At 48.2% G+C, this 18,024-nt stretch overlaps 1 protein-coding gene and 1 non-coding gene across 4 annotated transcripts in view; one reads left to right on the top strand and one right to left on the bottom strand.

The window, feature by feature from the left end:
- TBL1X (transducin beta like 1 X-linked) overlaps window positions 1-18,024 on the bottom strand; it is a 227,338-nt gene that overhangs the window by 196,448 nt on the left and 12,866 nt on the right. The gene's annotated exons all lie outside the window — the stretch shown is intronic.
- Window positions 10,897-10,998, top strand: LOC113614200 (U6 spliceosomal RNA). The gene has a single exon (XR_003430512.1). It is a non-coding gene; the product is annotated as a U6 spliceosomal RNA (small nuclear RNA).

Raw genomic sequence — 18,024 nt, 5'->3', positions numbered from 1 at the left:
TTCCATAAGCCGCCGCGGCTTCTGCAATTTCATTCCACGCCTCACTCACAGGAGCTTCTCAAGGCCCAGACTGCAAGCTACTGTCCTGACTTCCCGAGCAGCAGCTCGCGCAGAACCCCCAGGAGGGCAACACGCCGTAACGTGGCTCTCGAGATGAAGTGCTGCCACGCCCCCCCCACCAACAGAGTCACACCACTCAGCGGTGTCTCACGACTACCATTAACCATTTCCAACTCGTCACCTTCACAGCAAGAGAGGTGGGAAAGAAAAATCATTCGGCCACATTCCATGCAGAGGGAGATTCACGTCCATTATACGCTTAGTTCACGTCTCCACTTTCCCAGCCAGACACGTGGCAAACCATCCAAACGGAAGAGAAGAAAGAAATTCCAAGGTGAGGCCTAAGCGGGGTGGACGACACCACACAGCACCTACCGTCAAGGTGAGGCCTAAGCGGGGTGGACGACACCACACAGCAACTACCGCCACCGAAGGGGAGAAGAGAGGTTGTCCCATCCGTCTACAAAACAAGGCGTGTGGGAACTGATTACGTAACTGAATCCGGGGCCGGTGATTTCGGGCTGTGATGGACGAGCTGGGGGGCTTTCCTCCCCATTATATTCTCCATCAATCTGCCTGGAGCTTGAAGGGGAAATGGTTTCTCTCATCTGAGCACTGCAAACAAAAGGAGCATGCCCCACATGGGGCTCAGGCACCGCCTGCACCTGGATTTTAACCACCCAAAGCACCCTCTTGCCTTCCGGGGGGGCTGTTGCCACCTGCCCCGTCCACTTCGGCCGCCAAGAAAGTCAAGGGGATCTTTCACGGGTGCTTGTCTAACAGCCTCAACTCATTCCGTCCCCTTCTGCTCCATTCATGCTCCACTGGAGTTTTGCGAGAGAAGATATTACTCACGCTTAACTTTAAGTCATAAATGAGTACAAGCAGACACTGGTGAACTCCCAGTAATGACTGTGGATGACGTAACCATACTGCGCGGTACTGATGTCCTGGTTTTGCTGCTGCTCTAAGCTTATGTAAGACGTCACCATTGGAGGAACCTGGTTGACAGCACACAGGACCTCTCGGCGCTATCTCTGCAACTTCTTGTGGTCTATAATCAACCAAAATAAATCGTTTTCAATGAAAATTACCTAAATAAATTAAAAAAAAAAATCAAACACAGTCTCTGTCACTGGTCCTCTGGAGAACTAAAAAGCGGCAAACCCAAAGGAAGCCAACGAATCCTCAGAAGGTCTTCCTGGTCGTTAAAAACTCAGTGCCACAGACACAGGCAGTGAACCAGGAGAAAAATCTCTTTCTGTAACTAGCAAGAAAAAAGGTCTCCTACGGCCTTAAAATGTAATATCCTGCAAGTACTTGACGTGAACATTCTGAAAATGAAATTAAGAAAATATCATTCACAAAAGCATCAAAAAGAATACACCGGAAACTCTAAAACATAAAGCACGGACCAGTGCCAACATTACAACTCAACCTCCACTAAGCCTGCCGTTCCATAATGCTGAGTCATGCTCAGCTCCCTTCCCGGCAAGGCTCTGCAGGAATTAAGTTGGTCTTCCATCAGCATCAAAAGCTAACAGGTGGGCTTCCCTGGTGGCGCAGTGGTTGAGAGTCCGCCTGCCGATGCAGGGGACACGGGTTCGTGCCCCGGTCCGGGAAGATCCCACATGCCGCGGAGCGGCTGGGCCCGTGAGCCATGGCCGCTGAGCCTGCGCGTCTGGAGCCTGTGCTCCGCAACGGGAGAGCCCACGGCAGTGAGAGGCCTGCGTACCGCAGAAAAGAAAAAAAAAAAAGCTAACAGGTGACACCAGGACCACATCCAGTTGCTACAATGCACGGTATTAAAAATGAGTGATCATTAAGAAGCACACACCCACCCAATCAATCACCCATCTAGTCTCTCAATCATGTATGTATAAGCAATAGGGAAAAGCAGCCACTGGCAGCTGGGAGCCGGCCTGGCACTCACGGCTAGGCTGCAGCCTTCTCCTGCTGGAACGGAAACAATTCAGAGACCACTCATCTCAGACAGGGACCCGATTCCATAAACCCTGCCCAACTCTTTCAAGGTCTTCTTAGCACCCTGTGACTGAGATGTCCCACGGTCCCCTCAATGCGATGCAAGGTCAACAAACCCGACCTCATCCAACTACAGCTTTGTGTGTTCCTGGAGACTATTTGGCTGAAGGACATTGTACCCAGGAATGCAGGCGAGGACAAATGCCGTTTAAAGAATGAGTCTCAGCATACAGATGGCCAACAGGCACATGAAAAGATGCTCAACATCACTAATTATCAGGGAAATGCAAATCAAAACTACAGTGAGGCATCACCTCACACCGGTCAGAATGGCCAGCATCAAAAAGTCTACAAACAATAAATGCTGGAGAGGGTGTGGAGAAAAGGGAACCCTCCTGCACTGTTGGCGGGAATATAAGTTGGTGCAGCCACTACGGAAAAGAGAATGGAAGTTCCTCAAAAAACTAAAAATAGAGTTGCCGTATGACCCTGCAATCCCACTCCTGGGTATATATCTGGAGAAAACTATAATTTGAAAAGATACACGCACCCCAATGCTCACAGCAGCACACTTCACAATAGCCAAGACAGGGAAACAACTGAAATAACCATCAACAGATGAAGGGATAAAGAAACCGTGGTGCATATATATATATATATACACATACATACATACATACATATATATACACATATACACAACGGAATGCTACTCAGCCACAAAGAAGAATAAAATAATACCATTTGCAGCAATAGGGATGGACTCAGAGATTTTCAAACAGTTAAGTCAGAAAGTGAAAGACAAACACCATACGAAGTCTAAAATATGACACAAATGAACATATCTACTAAACAGAAACAGACTCACAGGCATAAAGAACAGACTTGTGGTTGCCAAGGGGGGGTGGGGGAGGGATGGGGGCAGGGATGGATTGGGAGTTTGGGATTAGCAGATGCAAACTAGTACATACAGAGAATGGATAAACAAGGTCCTACTGTAGAGCACAGGGAACTCTATTCAATATCCTGTGATAAACCATAATGGAAAAGAAAATGAAAAAGAATATGTGTGTGTGTGTATACATATAAATATATATAAAAAACTGAATCACTTTGCTGTACACCTGAAACTAACACAACATTGTAAATGACCTATACTTCAATTAGAAAGTCTCACACTTTATCTCACCTGAAACAGACAAGATGAAACCGCTTACAGGACTTATCTATATGAATTGCAAATCACAACAAAGCACTTTCCTTTCAATTTTTAAAAACTGACTCTACCACCATGGGAAGCCACCCATCCTTTACCACTTAGGTATTTTTAATGAAACGAACTGCGTGTATTTGGTTTTAAGACCAAGTTGAGAAATTATTAACTTGACACAGTGGTGGTTACATGTTCCACCAAGCGGCACGGAATATTCCCATCACTGCAGAAGCTGTCATTGTAAATCTGCCGTTTGTTCTTAAAACACCTACTCAATGACGGAGCTCCAGCGTCCAGCACCCACAACACCTGAAGGCAAAGGAAGGAGCTGCTCAGAAAAGCTTGTGTTCACAGATTAAAACAACCTGAAACATACACACAAACGCAGCACCTCCTCATACTACCTCGACTCTCTTCCTAGCATCATTTGGGGGAGGGGCTGCCCTGATAAAACCAAGCATCGTCCGGGAGTCCGGACACCACGGACGGGCTTCCATGGTGGGTCCAAACAGGTTTCGGATGAGGTACAGTGGATTTTTCTCAACAAGCGATTTAAGGCACAGATGTTATCCTCATCTTAAACGATATCATTATACCTTGAAAAGATTCTGTTGGGTTAGACCATTAGACTCTGCCGGTACTTGACGACCTTTGATCTGAAATGGGAATGCCGCTCCTTTCAACCTAATGTGGGTGCAAAATAGTTCTTTAATATATAAACCCGAAGTCCAAAATTTGGTTTACAACTGTGCCAGCGTGGAGATGCAAAGTTCTTCCTTTCAAGAAAGAAAGAACCTGCCCATCCTCCATGGCTCTGTTCTGAGCAGCCCCACGACTGAACAAGGCCATTTCTCTCTACCCATCAGGCAATCTCCACTCCAGAGCTCACGGTGGGGGGGCGGGGGGGCGTGGCTCAAACTTTATCAGATACGCGTCGAGGTCCTGAGGCTTTCCTTACTCAGTCCCGTCCCCCATTTATCTCTCACAGGTCTTTGTCCCTCATTAAAACACTTGAACCTCTCACTGCATCTCCAGAGGGACCAGAGGACACAACTATCGAGGCTGGCCAAAAGGTTCGTTCGGATTTTTCCGAAACCCGAACTTTGGGGCCAACCCAATGTTACAACGCTGACTGCTTTCAGGCCGTTAAAGTCCCTGAAAATAGACACCTGTGTATGTGTGTGTATCTAATACCCGGGGACACACACTGTGTATACACACAGAGTCAATTTTCATGATTTGAGGACACGGTATTCGTGAATTTGCCTACCTGCTAAATCTATCTGTAGCCCCAGATCCAGACCTGAGGTGGTGTGGTCACTTAAGGACCAAGCACGGGGTGAAAAGGTCGAGTCGCTGGTGCACACGTTCCCAGCTCAGGTGGAATGAGGCCTCGTGCTACCTTCTTGTTTCAGCTCCCAGGCCGTAAGCCAGTGTGCTCTCCGTGGGCTATTTACTGCCACGTGTTTTGCATTTCTGTGCTTTTGTTGGTGACATCTCTGCTTAGAACAGCCCCCAAGCACGGTGCTGCAGCGCTGTCTGGTGTTCCGAAGGGCAAGACGGCTGTGCTGTGCGGTAGGGAGGGAACACGTGTGTCGGAGAAGCTTGGTTCAGGCATGAGCTACAGGGCTGCTGACCCCGACTTCAACATGGATGAATCAACAGTATACAGTTAATAAGGTGTCTTTAAGCAGAAAAACAAGGTTATGCAGTGATTGGTTGATGAAAATAACGTGGCCAGAGGCCTGCAGGAACCGAACCCTCTGTTTCCCCTAGAAGCAAAGCTTCGATGAGGTCTCAGCAACTGTACACGTTCAACTACCGTGAATAAGGAAAATGGACCATACACGTATGTGGCTTACGTGTGGCTTACCATACACGTAAGCCACATAAAGATGTAGCCATCACTAAGCTCCACTCGACCTAAAAAAAACCCTAAAACCATTCTTCTGTGTCTTCCTATTGCACAGACATCCCTGTATGGAATGACACGGTGGCCCCTCCCACGCTCAGCTTTTCCCCTGTGCTCATCCCTTTATGATCTCTTCACTACATCAGGGCAAAAGCTAAGCGACTTCACGTGTAGGCCCTCTGCCCACAGCCCTTCTGTACAGGCGAAGTTTGGTTCCAACACACAACAAGGGCAGCTGCGAATGGAAAAAGCTGGAGCCAAAGAGAATGAAATGACAGACGATGGGAAGCGGAGATAAACCCCTGCCCTCTCTCTGGAGCGCATCCGCCCTAGCAGGCATCCCTGCAGCCCCCTTCCATTGGCACGGCTCCACCTTGCTTGGGAGGAGCTCTCAGAGAAGCTCTGGACCCCGTCTGCACTTCTGAAGTGAGAAACGGACGGCAAAGACACAGTACTCAGGGCAAGAAGCCAACGCCGGTTACAAAACACGGTGTGTTAACTCTTTTTTCCTCTTTTATAACTCCCCTAAGAACAGATGTAATAATGTTTCCAAGAGAGCAAACCAGCAGAAAAAGAGGGCTAAAGGTAGAAACTTCTTCCGTAATGTAAGCCATCCTAGCAGTGAACGAGTTTAACATGGCTGCTTTCCTGGAGAATTGTTCTGACCCAAATTCTGAAGGGACCAAACACAGCAACCAGGAAGGGAATCTTCTTAAAAGGCACCAAAGCCTATTTAAACAAATCTGCAAAAGATTACTGATTTTTCAATGAAGATTCTCAAGCTATACATTTTAATATAAAATTAACTACGGCTTTTTTGTTTGTTTGTTTTGCTTTGTTTTTTGTTTGTCTGGTCGGTTTGGGTTTTACACCAAATAGTCTATGACCTGATTACCCAAGGACTTTTCAGAGAAAAAAGCAGAAAAGAAAATCCCTCCATATGTGATGCTTGTCACATGCGGTACAAGCTTGTATATCCTCCAAAAAAGCTTAGATAATGAGATAAAGGTAAGCGTATTCCTCACTTCTATTCAGACTAAGTGTCTGAACTTGATTTTCTCCAACAGGGTCCAAACTGGCCTTTAGTTAAGTCACATCCACCTGACTAGATAATCAAGAAATGCTCTCAGACCTCAATTCTAAGACAACCCCACAGAATGGAATCTGCTGGAAGGTGGGCCTTTCCTGACTCCTGTTCAAGGCAGCTTAGTCATTGAAAGTTCCAGGGAACATAATTATTACAGCGCATTCCCTAACAGGCGACAAGAGAACATTCCAAAGACAGCTTTCTGGCCACTGGGTTTCACCAAACACAGTTCTTACCGCTGCGAGTGATAGAGCAATCCCCCATGATACCAGTAACTCAGACTAGGGGCTGAGGACAGTCTTGAAAACGGATCCATCACGTTGCGTGCTGGAACCTCTTGGAGAGCATGTGGCCCAAGCGATCAGCTGACAGAAGAGAAACGATGATTCCTTTATTCTCTTGGGGCCAGTGTCAAGTGGGTGGTTAATGATAGCATTAGGCCTAAAATTCAATCCTTCTGCTCCTATTCAAGGGCTCTTTCCAGGGAAACGTCAGTCTTGGTATTGGACCAAAAAAAAAAAAAAGAATTATAACCTACAGTTATATAGGTCTTCTTTGATTTAATGCAGTTAATCTTGGATAAGGTCAGGAACTGACTTGCGTTGGCTCAAATAACCCCGATTTCCAATCGGGAGGACCCACTTAGTTGTAAAAGTCTTCACTCTCCATTATACGTGTTCCACAGGCAGACCGTGAGCGCAGGTACCCTGTGAGAAGTCAGATGCCAGGAAGGTCATGGGCAACTCTCCACTGATAAATTACACAATCATCAAAGGAACGTGAAGATGGCTTGTAACGCCAGTTCCCAGTTCTTTAAACCACAGTGAAGTGAGAGGAGAAATACCATCTCCATCAAGCATAAAGAGTTCCTAGAGAGCGTTCTGGAAAGCTGAATGAGACACTGCCCCGTGGCACCGATAAGAAGGCTGGAAGTAAATGACCACTGGAATCTCCCTCAATCACACTGTCTGAGTCACAGGTCACAAACTCAGCCTATTGCCAAAAGTTTACTGTTTGTCCTCGAAAGCACATCTTCTAACATATTCCCTGCGTTCCCCACGGCTTCATCCGGCCGCTCCTCTCCCCTTCGCGCACACACACACCCACCCGCCCCCAATCTCAACAACATTCTACTCCGTAAGCGACAGTAACATGAATCACGTTGTGCTGTGAGACAAGAATCGGTGCTCAGAACGTATTGCTACAGGCACGCCCAACAGAAAGGGAAGTTCCGTTTCCTCCTAAGTGCCGTTCAGCTCAACTTGTTCGCCATGAGTAACAGTCCAGGTGCCTCTTGAGGGGAGGGGGGTGTCGGGTCTAACAAGGTGAGGGTCCCTTTCCCCAAACCTGACTCCACTTTCCTAACCACTAAGTTCCAAGGGACGGGCTCATTTTCATGTAAGTTGTATTTTAGACAGAAGGACAGCTGGAAAATTTGCCAAGGTCGGTAGCATAACGTGACATCGCTAGACCTGCATGTGGAAATGCGGCACCTCAGGGCCTTTCTCATTTTGTAGTTCACATAATTTTCATTTAGTTCACATACTTCTATTTCATCTCCTCCTTTACTCCATGCCACCTCCTAGGTCACCTGCTTTGTCAGACACACCAACTTGGTGCCCTCACAGCCCAGGAGGTGACAGGGCAGCCAACAAGGTGGTAGAGAAGAACTGACACCTCAAAGGCACAGAGGACAGATGGTGGTGGCCAGAGGCGGCGGGAGAGGGGATGTGGGTGAAGAGCATCAAAGGTGCAGACTTCCAGCCATAAAATACGTTAAGTCCCGGGACTTCCCTGGTGGTCCAGTGGCTAGGACTCTGCACTCCCAATGCAGGGGGCCCGAGTTCCATCCCTGGTCTGGGAACTAGATCCCACATGCCACAGCGGAAGATCCCGCAAGTGCGACTAAGATCCAGCGCAGCCAATAAATGCATACATACATACATACATAATACATGCATACATACATGCATACATACATACATACATAAGTGAGTAAGTCCGGGGGATTCAACGTAATACATGACTGTAGTTAACAGTACTGGAGAGTATATCTGAACGTTGCTAAGAGAATAAATCTTAAAAGTTCTCATCACGGGGCTTCCCTGGTGGCGCAGTGGTTAAGAATCTGCCTGCCAATGCAGGGGACACGGGTTTGAGCCCTGGTCCGGGAAGATCCCACATGTATCCCACGGGCGGAGCAACTAAGCCCGTGTGCCACAACTACTGAGGCCGTGTGCCACAACTACTGAAGTCCACGCACCTACAGCCCGTGCTCCGCAACAAGAGAAGCCACCGCAATGAGAAGCCCGCGCACCGCAACGAAGAGTAGCCCCCGCTCGTCGCAACTAGAGAAAGCCCGCGCACAGCAACGAAGACCCAACGTGGCCAAAAATAAATAAATAAAGATTTAAAAAAAATGTTCTCATCACAAGAAAAAGAAATGAGTAACTCTGTGTGATGATGGATGTTAACTAAACCTACTGTGGTGATCACATCACAATGTTTACATATATCAAATAATTATGTTACACACCTTCGGCTAATACGTTATATGTCAATTATATCTCAATTTTTAAAAAATGAAATGAAAATAAAAAAGGACAGTTGAAGGATGGAACTGTCTCTGTGGGTCCTGACCCCCCGCCCCTGCATCCCACAAGCCAGGAGATGTCTTTTCTCAACAGGGAATCAGGAAGAACAAAAGCCTTGCTCTCACAACTACTGTACTAAAGACACAATCAAGGAGAACCATTTCATTTAAACAGCGCTCAACCGAAGGAGAAAAGAGAGAGAACGAAAGGGAGAAATAGAAAGTTCTGCACAACAGAGTTACTTCCGTAACTCTGGTCGCCCCGAGAGGTGATACTTGGCTGATCTGATGACAGCCCATTCTAGGTGACACAGCATCCTCTAGAGCAAGTGCTTCCCCAGCCAGCTTTTTAGCAGGAAATCTCTATCTGCTTGCTGTGCACGACGATGCGGGTGGGAATAGACAGGCTTTCACTCACTCACAGCACTGTCCTCTGCTTGTCCCGCCTGCAAGTCAAATCCCCTGATTTTTTTTTCATACCCTCAACATTTCAATCACCAAAATAAAACAACACTTGTGTGAGAGGAGGAAGGAGGCTGTCAGCCTCGCAATGACACGGCTCCCTCCTCTAATGAGGTCAAAACTTTCTTTTGGCCACAAAGCAACCGAGTGTCAACACGCGAAGCATCCGCCCCCAAAGACTGGACACAGAATTTACAGCAAGAGACAAAAGGCTGGTCCGTGGAAACATGATAAGCGACCCTTAACCATGCAGCACAACGCGCACTGCAAAGGACACCATGAGCAACTGACCCGTAATTACCACGTGCTTGCTACGGTGCAGGGCCGAAAGGAAACCTAAGGCGTGATCTCTGCCGTCAAGTACTTGCAGTCCTGCTGGTGAGGAAAGAGAAAATACATGCGTAAGAGAAACAGTGGGCAAAAGGCCACCTGGAAAAAAAGAGTATTAAGCTCATAATGGAAATCTCCTAATAAAAAACAGATTTTCCAACACCAAATAAATGGTCCATTTATTAGGCTGTGCAAAAAAAAAAAAAATTAATAAAATTTAAAGAATTAATACAGTACCAAGCCAATGAGAATAAGTCACAGAAATCACAGAGACGTAGCCAAGACCCTTGGGCTGTAACCTGCTTCCACACAGCCATCTGGGAGACATTAAACAACTCCTTTTTCCTCGGGAGGGCTTTATGTCTTTATATGGAAAGGACTGCCAATTGCCCTTCCCAGTGGAGACAGTCCTGCAAGATGTGGTACTCAAACTTCAAAGTGCACGACAGTCACCTGGAAACTGCATCTGTGCAGGGCTCTTCAGCCTGGGCACATGTGGACCCAGGCCAGGTAATTCCTTGTGGGGGGCCGTCCTGTGCACTGCTCCATGCTGAGCAGCGTCCCTGGCCTCTACCCACTAGATGCCAGGAGCACCCTCTCCCCTAGTTAACTACAACAGAATGTCTCCAGATGTTGCCAGATGTCCCTGGGGGGACATGATTGCCCCCCCACCTCCCCCAACCACCACCTGCCCAGCTGAGAACCCCTGTTCTAAGATGGAACCAAGGAAGCTACATATTTCACAAGCACCTGCTGCTTCCAACATCCACCTACGGGGCTATTTTCCTGGATATAACTGGGTGCATCAGTCTCGTCCGCTGGGGTCATCTTCCTTCCCACACACCAACAGGGCAGAAGGTATCACAATCCCGCTTCTTCCCTCTTGCCTCTTAACACACGTGCCTTTTGCCCCCTTGGCTGTGTGACTCTGCATGACCTCCCGACTAGAACAGCCCTCCCCAGCCCATGGATGTGGGATCTGGCCACGACACTTGCTCCGGTCAACGAGCATTAGCGGGAAGGACAGGCAGAGGTTTTAAACGTGACTGCGTGATGTAGCTTGGCTTCTTCTTATACCAGATAGGAGGGGCAGAAGTACATGCCCCAAGAGGCTACTAGCCTCAGAAGGAGGAGATTAGGAGCTCAGTCCTAAACCCAGCCCAGAGCCTGACCAGGCCTCCCTGATCCCACCCAGCTGAGCCCAGAAGAGCCACACCTCACCACCCACTGACCGGTAAGCAAGAAGTAAGTGCTTGGTGCTCTTTTCAGCAGCACATATATTAAAACTGGAAAGATACAGGGATTAACATGGCCCCTGTACAAGGGTAACAAAAATTCATGAAGCATTCCATATTTTTGATGGAAACTAAACTTTCGGTAGTGAGCACGCTCCAGCATACAGAGATGTCAAAATACGGTACTGTACACAGAAAACTTACATGTTATAAACCGTTACCTCAATTTAAAAAAATTCTGTAAAGAAATAAGTGCTTGTTTCTGTAAGCCTTTGTATGCAGGAGTGCTGTTTGTTACACATCATCAGCAAAGCAGAAAGCTGACTGATACACTCCCCAAATATTTCTGAACCAAAATGCTGATTAACAGGTGGATATTATTATGACTTTTCTGGCCCTACCCCCACCTGTCTTCCTCCACTCTTGTATGGAGCCACAAACCCACCAATTCAGTCCCCATAAAGGCACACATGGTATCTTTGAAGTCCTGGGGGCCAGGTCCCACTCTTCTCACATCGTGGTGGTCTTTCCCACAGCTGACTCAGACTGTGAGACACTAACTCCAGGGAATAGTTCTGTCAGAGTCCCCGAGAGACCCTCAAACTGACAGTGGCAGGGCCACCCACCAACTATGGAGTTCTTGGGAAGGAGAGGCTCTAGACATACAAATGTGTTCGATCAGCACCAAAAATCCCAGGTCCTTCCAAGACAGAAAACAACCAGGTGTGCCCAGAGGTAAATCAAGACTCAGCCAGTGGCTGCACCTCAGTGAAAGGCAGGCACACCGACCAAACAGCTCCACGACTTCTGAATCATTCAAGAGACAAACAGCAAATATTAAATAAATATACAAACCTTGCAGGGCTCAGAGGAACAACTTAAGAGACAGAAACAAAGGAAATAAGTCTCCTTGAAGACAGTCAATGGAGCCAGAGAATAATGGCCCCCAGACAGTCCCATGCCCTAATCCCTGGGCCCTGTGACAGTGTTACCGTGCATGGCAAAAAGGACTCTGCAGATGCGATGAAGTTAAGGATGCTGAGGAGGGGAGATTATCTTGGATATGGGGGAGGGGGGGCGGGCAATGTAATCACGTGAGCCCTAAAAAGTGGGCAATCTCTCCAGGCTGTGGTCAGAGAGACACGTGACCAAAGAGGAATGATCAGAGAGACGCTGCACTGCTGGCTTTGAAGATGGAAGAAGGGGCCATGAGCCAGGGAATGCAGGAGGCCTCTAGAAGCAGGAAGAGGCAAGGACTGGCTTCTCCCGAAAGCCTCTGGAAAAGAAGGCGGCCCCACTGACACAGTGAGACCCATCTCAGACTTGCAACCTCTGGAACTATAAGATAACAGAGTGGAGTTGTTCAAGTCAGGAAGTTTGGGGTCATCTGTCCCAAGAGTGACAGGAAACTAACACAGTCAATTATAAGATCAACGGAGAAAACACACATGACCTTCAGCCTTACCAATAAGCTCTTCATTCAAGGCACAGACACCCCAGAAAGTCGTGCCTATGGAGAGCTAGAGAAAAATCAGCCTCCATATTCTCCCACCTGACCCCGGAACGGTAATTTCTGGCTCTACACAGGCAGAAGGCTTATACATTCAGGAAAGTAAACAACTCTACGACTCTGTTTCAGTCTAAGCCGGCGTTGTGGCTTCAGGGAGGCCCCAGAACGCAGCCAAAGTCTAGCTGGTTGGAACCCCGCGACCCCAGAGCAACTTCACACTACCCCCTTGGGAACTACAGGCTTCCTACGTCTCACACCAAGAAAGGACCCTCTAAAATCCCATCCGGGGACTTCTCTGGTGGCTCAGTGGTTAAGAATCCGCCTGCCAATGCAGGTTCGAGCCCCGGCCCGGGAAGATCCCACATGCCGCGGGGCAGCTAAACCTGTGCGCCACAACTACTGAGCCTGCGCTCTAGGGCCCACGAGCCACAACTACTGAGCCCACGCGCCACCACTACTGAAGCCCACATGCCCTGGAGGCCACGTGCCGCCAACTACTGAGCCTGTGTGCTGCAACTACGGAAGCCCGTGGGCCTAGAGCCCGTGCTCCACAACAAGAGAAGCCACCGCAATGAGAAGCCGGTGCACCGCAATGAAGAGTAGCCCCCACTCGCCACAACTAGAGAAAGCCTGCACACAGCAAAGAAGACCCAGTGCGGCCAAAAATAAATTTAAAAAATAAAATGCCATCCAAAAGGCAGCACAAAAGAGGAGTCAGCAGGCACAGCTTTAACTGACCGAAACTGCTTTCTAGGTTGAACTTTAGGGGAAGAGATGGAACTAAAGAGAAGGAGAAGGCAGATACAGTGTACGCCCAATTGGAAGCTGAACTGGAAATGGTCTTATAAACATGGCTCCTTCTGTGAACCGTTTTCCATTTCAACGTCATCTGAAAGGAGCAGCCCGTGCCCCGGGTTTACCCAGCCCATAACATTCTTCCACCTGATTCCCCACCCCAGGCCCCAAGCCCTCCTTGATTACCCAGAGATTCCACAAAACGTTCACCAAGAAACTGGAATAACACACACTACAACATGGACACGCCTCAAAGACCTAACGCTAAGGGAAGAAAGCTAGACAGTAAAGGGTACATATTGTGTGATTCCATTTATAGAAGATGTCCGGAATAGGCAAATCCACAGGGACAAAAAGCAGATCATTGGTTGCCAGGGGCTGGGTGGAGAGGGGATTTGGGAAGTGATGGCTTAATGGGTAAGGGGTTTCCTTCAGGGTGATAAAAATGCTACAGAATTAGACAGTGGTGATGACTGCACAACTCTGTAAAAATACCAGGAAAGTACTGAGTTATACACACTTTGAATGAGTGAGTTGCATGGTATGTAAGTTATATCTCAATAAAGCTGTCATATTAAAAAATAGGAGAAGAAGAGAGAGGAAGAGGAAACAACCACTAAGATATCAGCCAATGATTACAAGTCACTGCAAACTTTAAAAAATTTAACCATCCCAAGGAGGTTAGTTTACTTAACAAGCCTGCAATCCTGCGCACCAGCCCACTCCACAGTAAAGATTCTGGAACGCCTGAGCAGAGGTCGGCAGCAAACTGTGACCAGAGGTGGTTTATGGAGCGGGCTGAGGAGCAAAGTGGGACGCCTGGGGCTCATGATGAAATGCAGGAAGACGATTCTGCAAAAGTAACCGTTCTCAGTAATTTAAAGCAACCCTCTATAATGAAAGTATTCTCTCTCTCCAAAATAAAAAAACAATGGTAACAAATACACTGGCTACGGCAGCAAACGTCTACTGATAACTTCCGGCTGCTCCAGGTCAGCAGATTCAGATTAGACTCCCGAAAAGCAAACTGAAAGTAAAATACGTTGACTGGCTTGGGCTGGCTGTTTCAGACGGGAGGGGACGGGATGGAGAAAGGATAGGTATTGCTCCCCTGTGAGAGGAAAGGCGGGTGAGCAGCCTTAAGATTGCAGTGGACCCAGCAGCATGGGGAGCCCCTGGCGCAGGGCCTGGGTCCAATCCCGCCCCACCTGGGCCTGGACCATTTCCTCAGAAGGTGACCCCGGCAACCGCAGACAGGGCGCAAGTCAGATCCCACAAGAGTCGGCAGGGTATCACGGCCGGCGTTTGGCGTTCATCAGCACGCCGACCCACGCATCCCGAGTTATTCCTGGTATTAGCCCCTTGACATAAATAAGGAAGCCAAGAGGAAAGACGGACACATCCAAGCGTACAGAAATGGGAAGCTTGGTGGTTAAGACCATGAGCAATGTTATAAGGAACAGTCTAGGAGAGAAACATTTGGAACAACTAACAGTCACAGTCTACAAAGACTTCCTCTAAGGCACGTGTGGGCCTCAGACCAGGAGCATCAGTGTCAGCTGGGAACTTGCTGGAAATGCAGAGTCTCGGGCCCCGCCCAGATTTACTGACTCAGAAATTCTGGGGATGGGGCCTGGCAACCTGTGTTTACACAAGCCCTCCACAGGGCGCTGGTACACAATGAAGTTTGAGAACCAGTGGTAAGGTCACAAAAATATTTACAGCAGCACTATTCATAATAACCCCCAAAATGGAAACAACCCAGGTGTCCAACAACGCGTGAATGGATCCACGGTGGTGCGTCCATATCTGACGGAATCCTACCCAGTCATAAGAGGGGATGAATTAGTGACACAGGCCACAACATGGATAATGCCGAAAATCACCATGCTGAGTGGAAGAAGCCAGGCAAGATAATGAGCACACGGTGTGCGATTTCACTGATACAAAATTCTAGGATATGCAAACTAACCCATCTAGTAATAGAAAGCCATCACTGGTTGCCCGGAGGTGGGGGGAAGCAGAGAGAGATTACAGAGAGGCACAGGGAAATGTGGAAGCCACGAAAATACGTGTTATCTTGATATGCACGTGTCCGAGAAGCCAGCACCACACTCAAGACAGCAAACATAGGAGAAAACTGATGACCGTGCACACCTTATATACGCCTGGCTTACTGTACTTCAATTATACCTTAACAAAGTGGTAAAAAAAAAGCAAGCAAGCAGATGGTGCAAAACCAGTGTAATATGATCCCATATAGATAAAAACGCAAGACTACACAGTTGTACATGGACAGCTGAACATGCCAGAAACAGAATCTACCACATCACACTGTGGACTGCTAATATCAGTTATTCTGCCGGAGGAGCTGGGAGTTACAACCCCACAGTGCGGGGATTCAGGGAAATCAGCATATTCTTAGGTATCACCTTAGAAACAGGACCGAGCTTAGAACAGGAAAAAGAAACAAAACCCAGAATCTGTTCAGAGGAAAAGCCTTGCATTTTGGAAGCCCCCAAAGCAAGGCCGGCTGCAGGGGTGCAGGCAGGGAGAGGGCCCCCCCTCGGGTAGCAACAAGTGCCGCAGGGGTGCGGGGCAGCTCCTGCTGGGAGATGCAGGGCAGAGAAGGGGACGCACGCAGGTAAGCGGGCTGGGGCCCAGGCAGGGGGCCCTGAACTTCTCAGGGGGCTCAAAGGTTGACCAGATGAAGAGAACAAGGGGTGGAGGCCTGGCTATTGTGACACCCTGCACACTGCAGGCTCCGCACTCCGCACAGCAAATGAAAACCCTATAGAAACCAAAACCCTGGAGGGAGGGCCGTAAGCAGATGCACTGAAAGGCTGGGCTCACGGCAGCCACTCCCTTCCAGCACAGTCATCAACGTGGAGAGTCTTCACTCAGGATCTTTCGCCCTCCTTTCTCAGTTCTTGGGGAAGAGATAAGGATGAAGTGCGATTTCCAGATCAAACCCCAGACGTCTCGTGTAATTTCGCTGTTTATTTGTAAATGAATACTTCTAAAGGAATTTCTTTTCCCTCTGAAGTTAGCTCCCAAAACCTTGCTTGTCCTTTGCTGTAGAAGAAGATCCGTATTTCCCCGGAATGTATGAGGACGAAAAGATTTCCCAACTTCTCTAAGTCTGATGCGGGTTTTAGTCCTTCAACTTTACCAAGTCTTCAACCACGAGATTCAAGCTTCTAAGGCAGGACACTTGACCTCGGCACTAATGACCTCTTGGGTTGAGTAATTCTTTGTGGGCCTTGGGGCCTCATCCCCTGCATTATAGGATGCTGGGCAGCGCCCCTGACCTCTATCCACTAGATGCCACTGACACCCCTTCCCCATTGCTAACAACCAGAAAGGCCCCCAGACATTGTCCAGCGTCCCTTGGGAGCAAAACTGCCCTTGGTGGAGGACCACTGAGCTAAGGTATATCCTGACCAAGATGGAACTTCCGTCAAAGTCAAACATCCAATGCCATGAAAGAAACAGGACGGGATTTCAAGAAGGAGGCAGCAGGGGCATGGAGGGTTGACTGCCCTATGGCTGTGTCCTGGGTTCTCCAGGGACTGAGTCCATCACTGTAAATGCAGTTCCTTTTCCAGACTCCGCACCTGTCCAATGCAGCCCTTTATGCACGATTCTTCACGATTAGTATGACCCTAAATATACGACGAACTCCTCCAGCTTCACAGTTTGCTGACTACAAGTAAACGTTTCTCTCTCTCTTTTTTGCGGGGACGTGCCGCAAGGGCATGCGGGATCTTAGTTCACCAACCAGGGATCAAACCTGTGCCCCCTGCAATGGAAGCGCAAAGTCTTAACTACTGAACTGCCAGGGAAGTCCCTAAACGTAAAAATTTTTTTCTTTCTTTTTTTTTAACATCTTTATTGGGGTATAATTGCTTTACAACGGTGTGTTAGTTTCTGCTTTATAACAAAGTGTATCAATTTTATATATATACATATGTTCCCACATCTCCTCCCTCTTGCGTCTCCCTCCCTCCCACCCTCCCTATCCCACCCCTCCAGGCGGTCACAAAGCACCGAGCTGATCTCCCTGTGCTATGCGGCTGCTTCCCATTAGCTATCTACCTTACGTTTGGTAGTGTATATATGTCCATGCCTCTCTCTCGCTCTGTCACAGCTCACCCTTCCCCCTCCCCATATCCTCAAGTCCGTTCTCTAGTAGGTCTGTGTCTTTATTCCTGCCATACGACCCAGCAATCCCACTACTGGGCATATACCCTGAGAAAACCATAATTCAAAAAGAGTCATGTACCACAATGTTCATTGCAGCTCTATTTACAATAGCCCGGAGATGGAAACAGCCTAAGTGTCCATCATCGGATGAATGGATAAAGAAGATGTGGCACATATATACAATGGAATATTACTCAGCCATAAAAAGAAACGAAATTGAGCTATTTGTAATGAGGTGGATAGACCTAGAGTCTGTCATACAGAGTGAAGTCAGAAAGAGAGAGACAACTACCGTAGGCTAACACATGTATATAGAATTTAAGAAAAAAAAAATGTCACGAAGAAGCCAGGGGTGAGACGGGAATAAAGACCTTTTTGTCTCTTCACAGAGCTACTTACTTCCCGCACGGCTCCGCCTTGAGAGCCTGCAACCAACCCATCTCTATCCTGATCTTACAGGGAGGACACCAAGGCTCCCCGTGCGGCCCTGCACTCTCCCTAGGTACCCCTCTCCTGGAGAGGGGGCGGGGAAGGTTCACTAAATCACCTCCCACCATCGGGTTCTGACCAAAGGGAAATCTACAGAGACAGAAAGGAGATTAGTGGCTGCCTGGGGCTGGCAGGGGGCGCAGGAACGG

Source organism: Aethalodelphis obliquidens, unplaced genomic scaffold, assembly GCF_003676395.1.
Source record: "Aethalodelphis obliquidens isolate GAN/ISIS:26980383/991018 unplaced genomic scaffold, ASM367639v1 scaffold91, whole genome shotgun sequence".
NCBI classification, from domain to species: domain Eukaryota; kingdom Metazoa; phylum Chordata; class Mammalia; order Artiodactyla; family Delphinidae; genus Aethalodelphis; species Aethalodelphis obliquidens.
The sequence above is the reverse complement of the archived record's forward strand: the minus strand, read 5'-3'. Positions and strand labels throughout refer to the sequence as shown.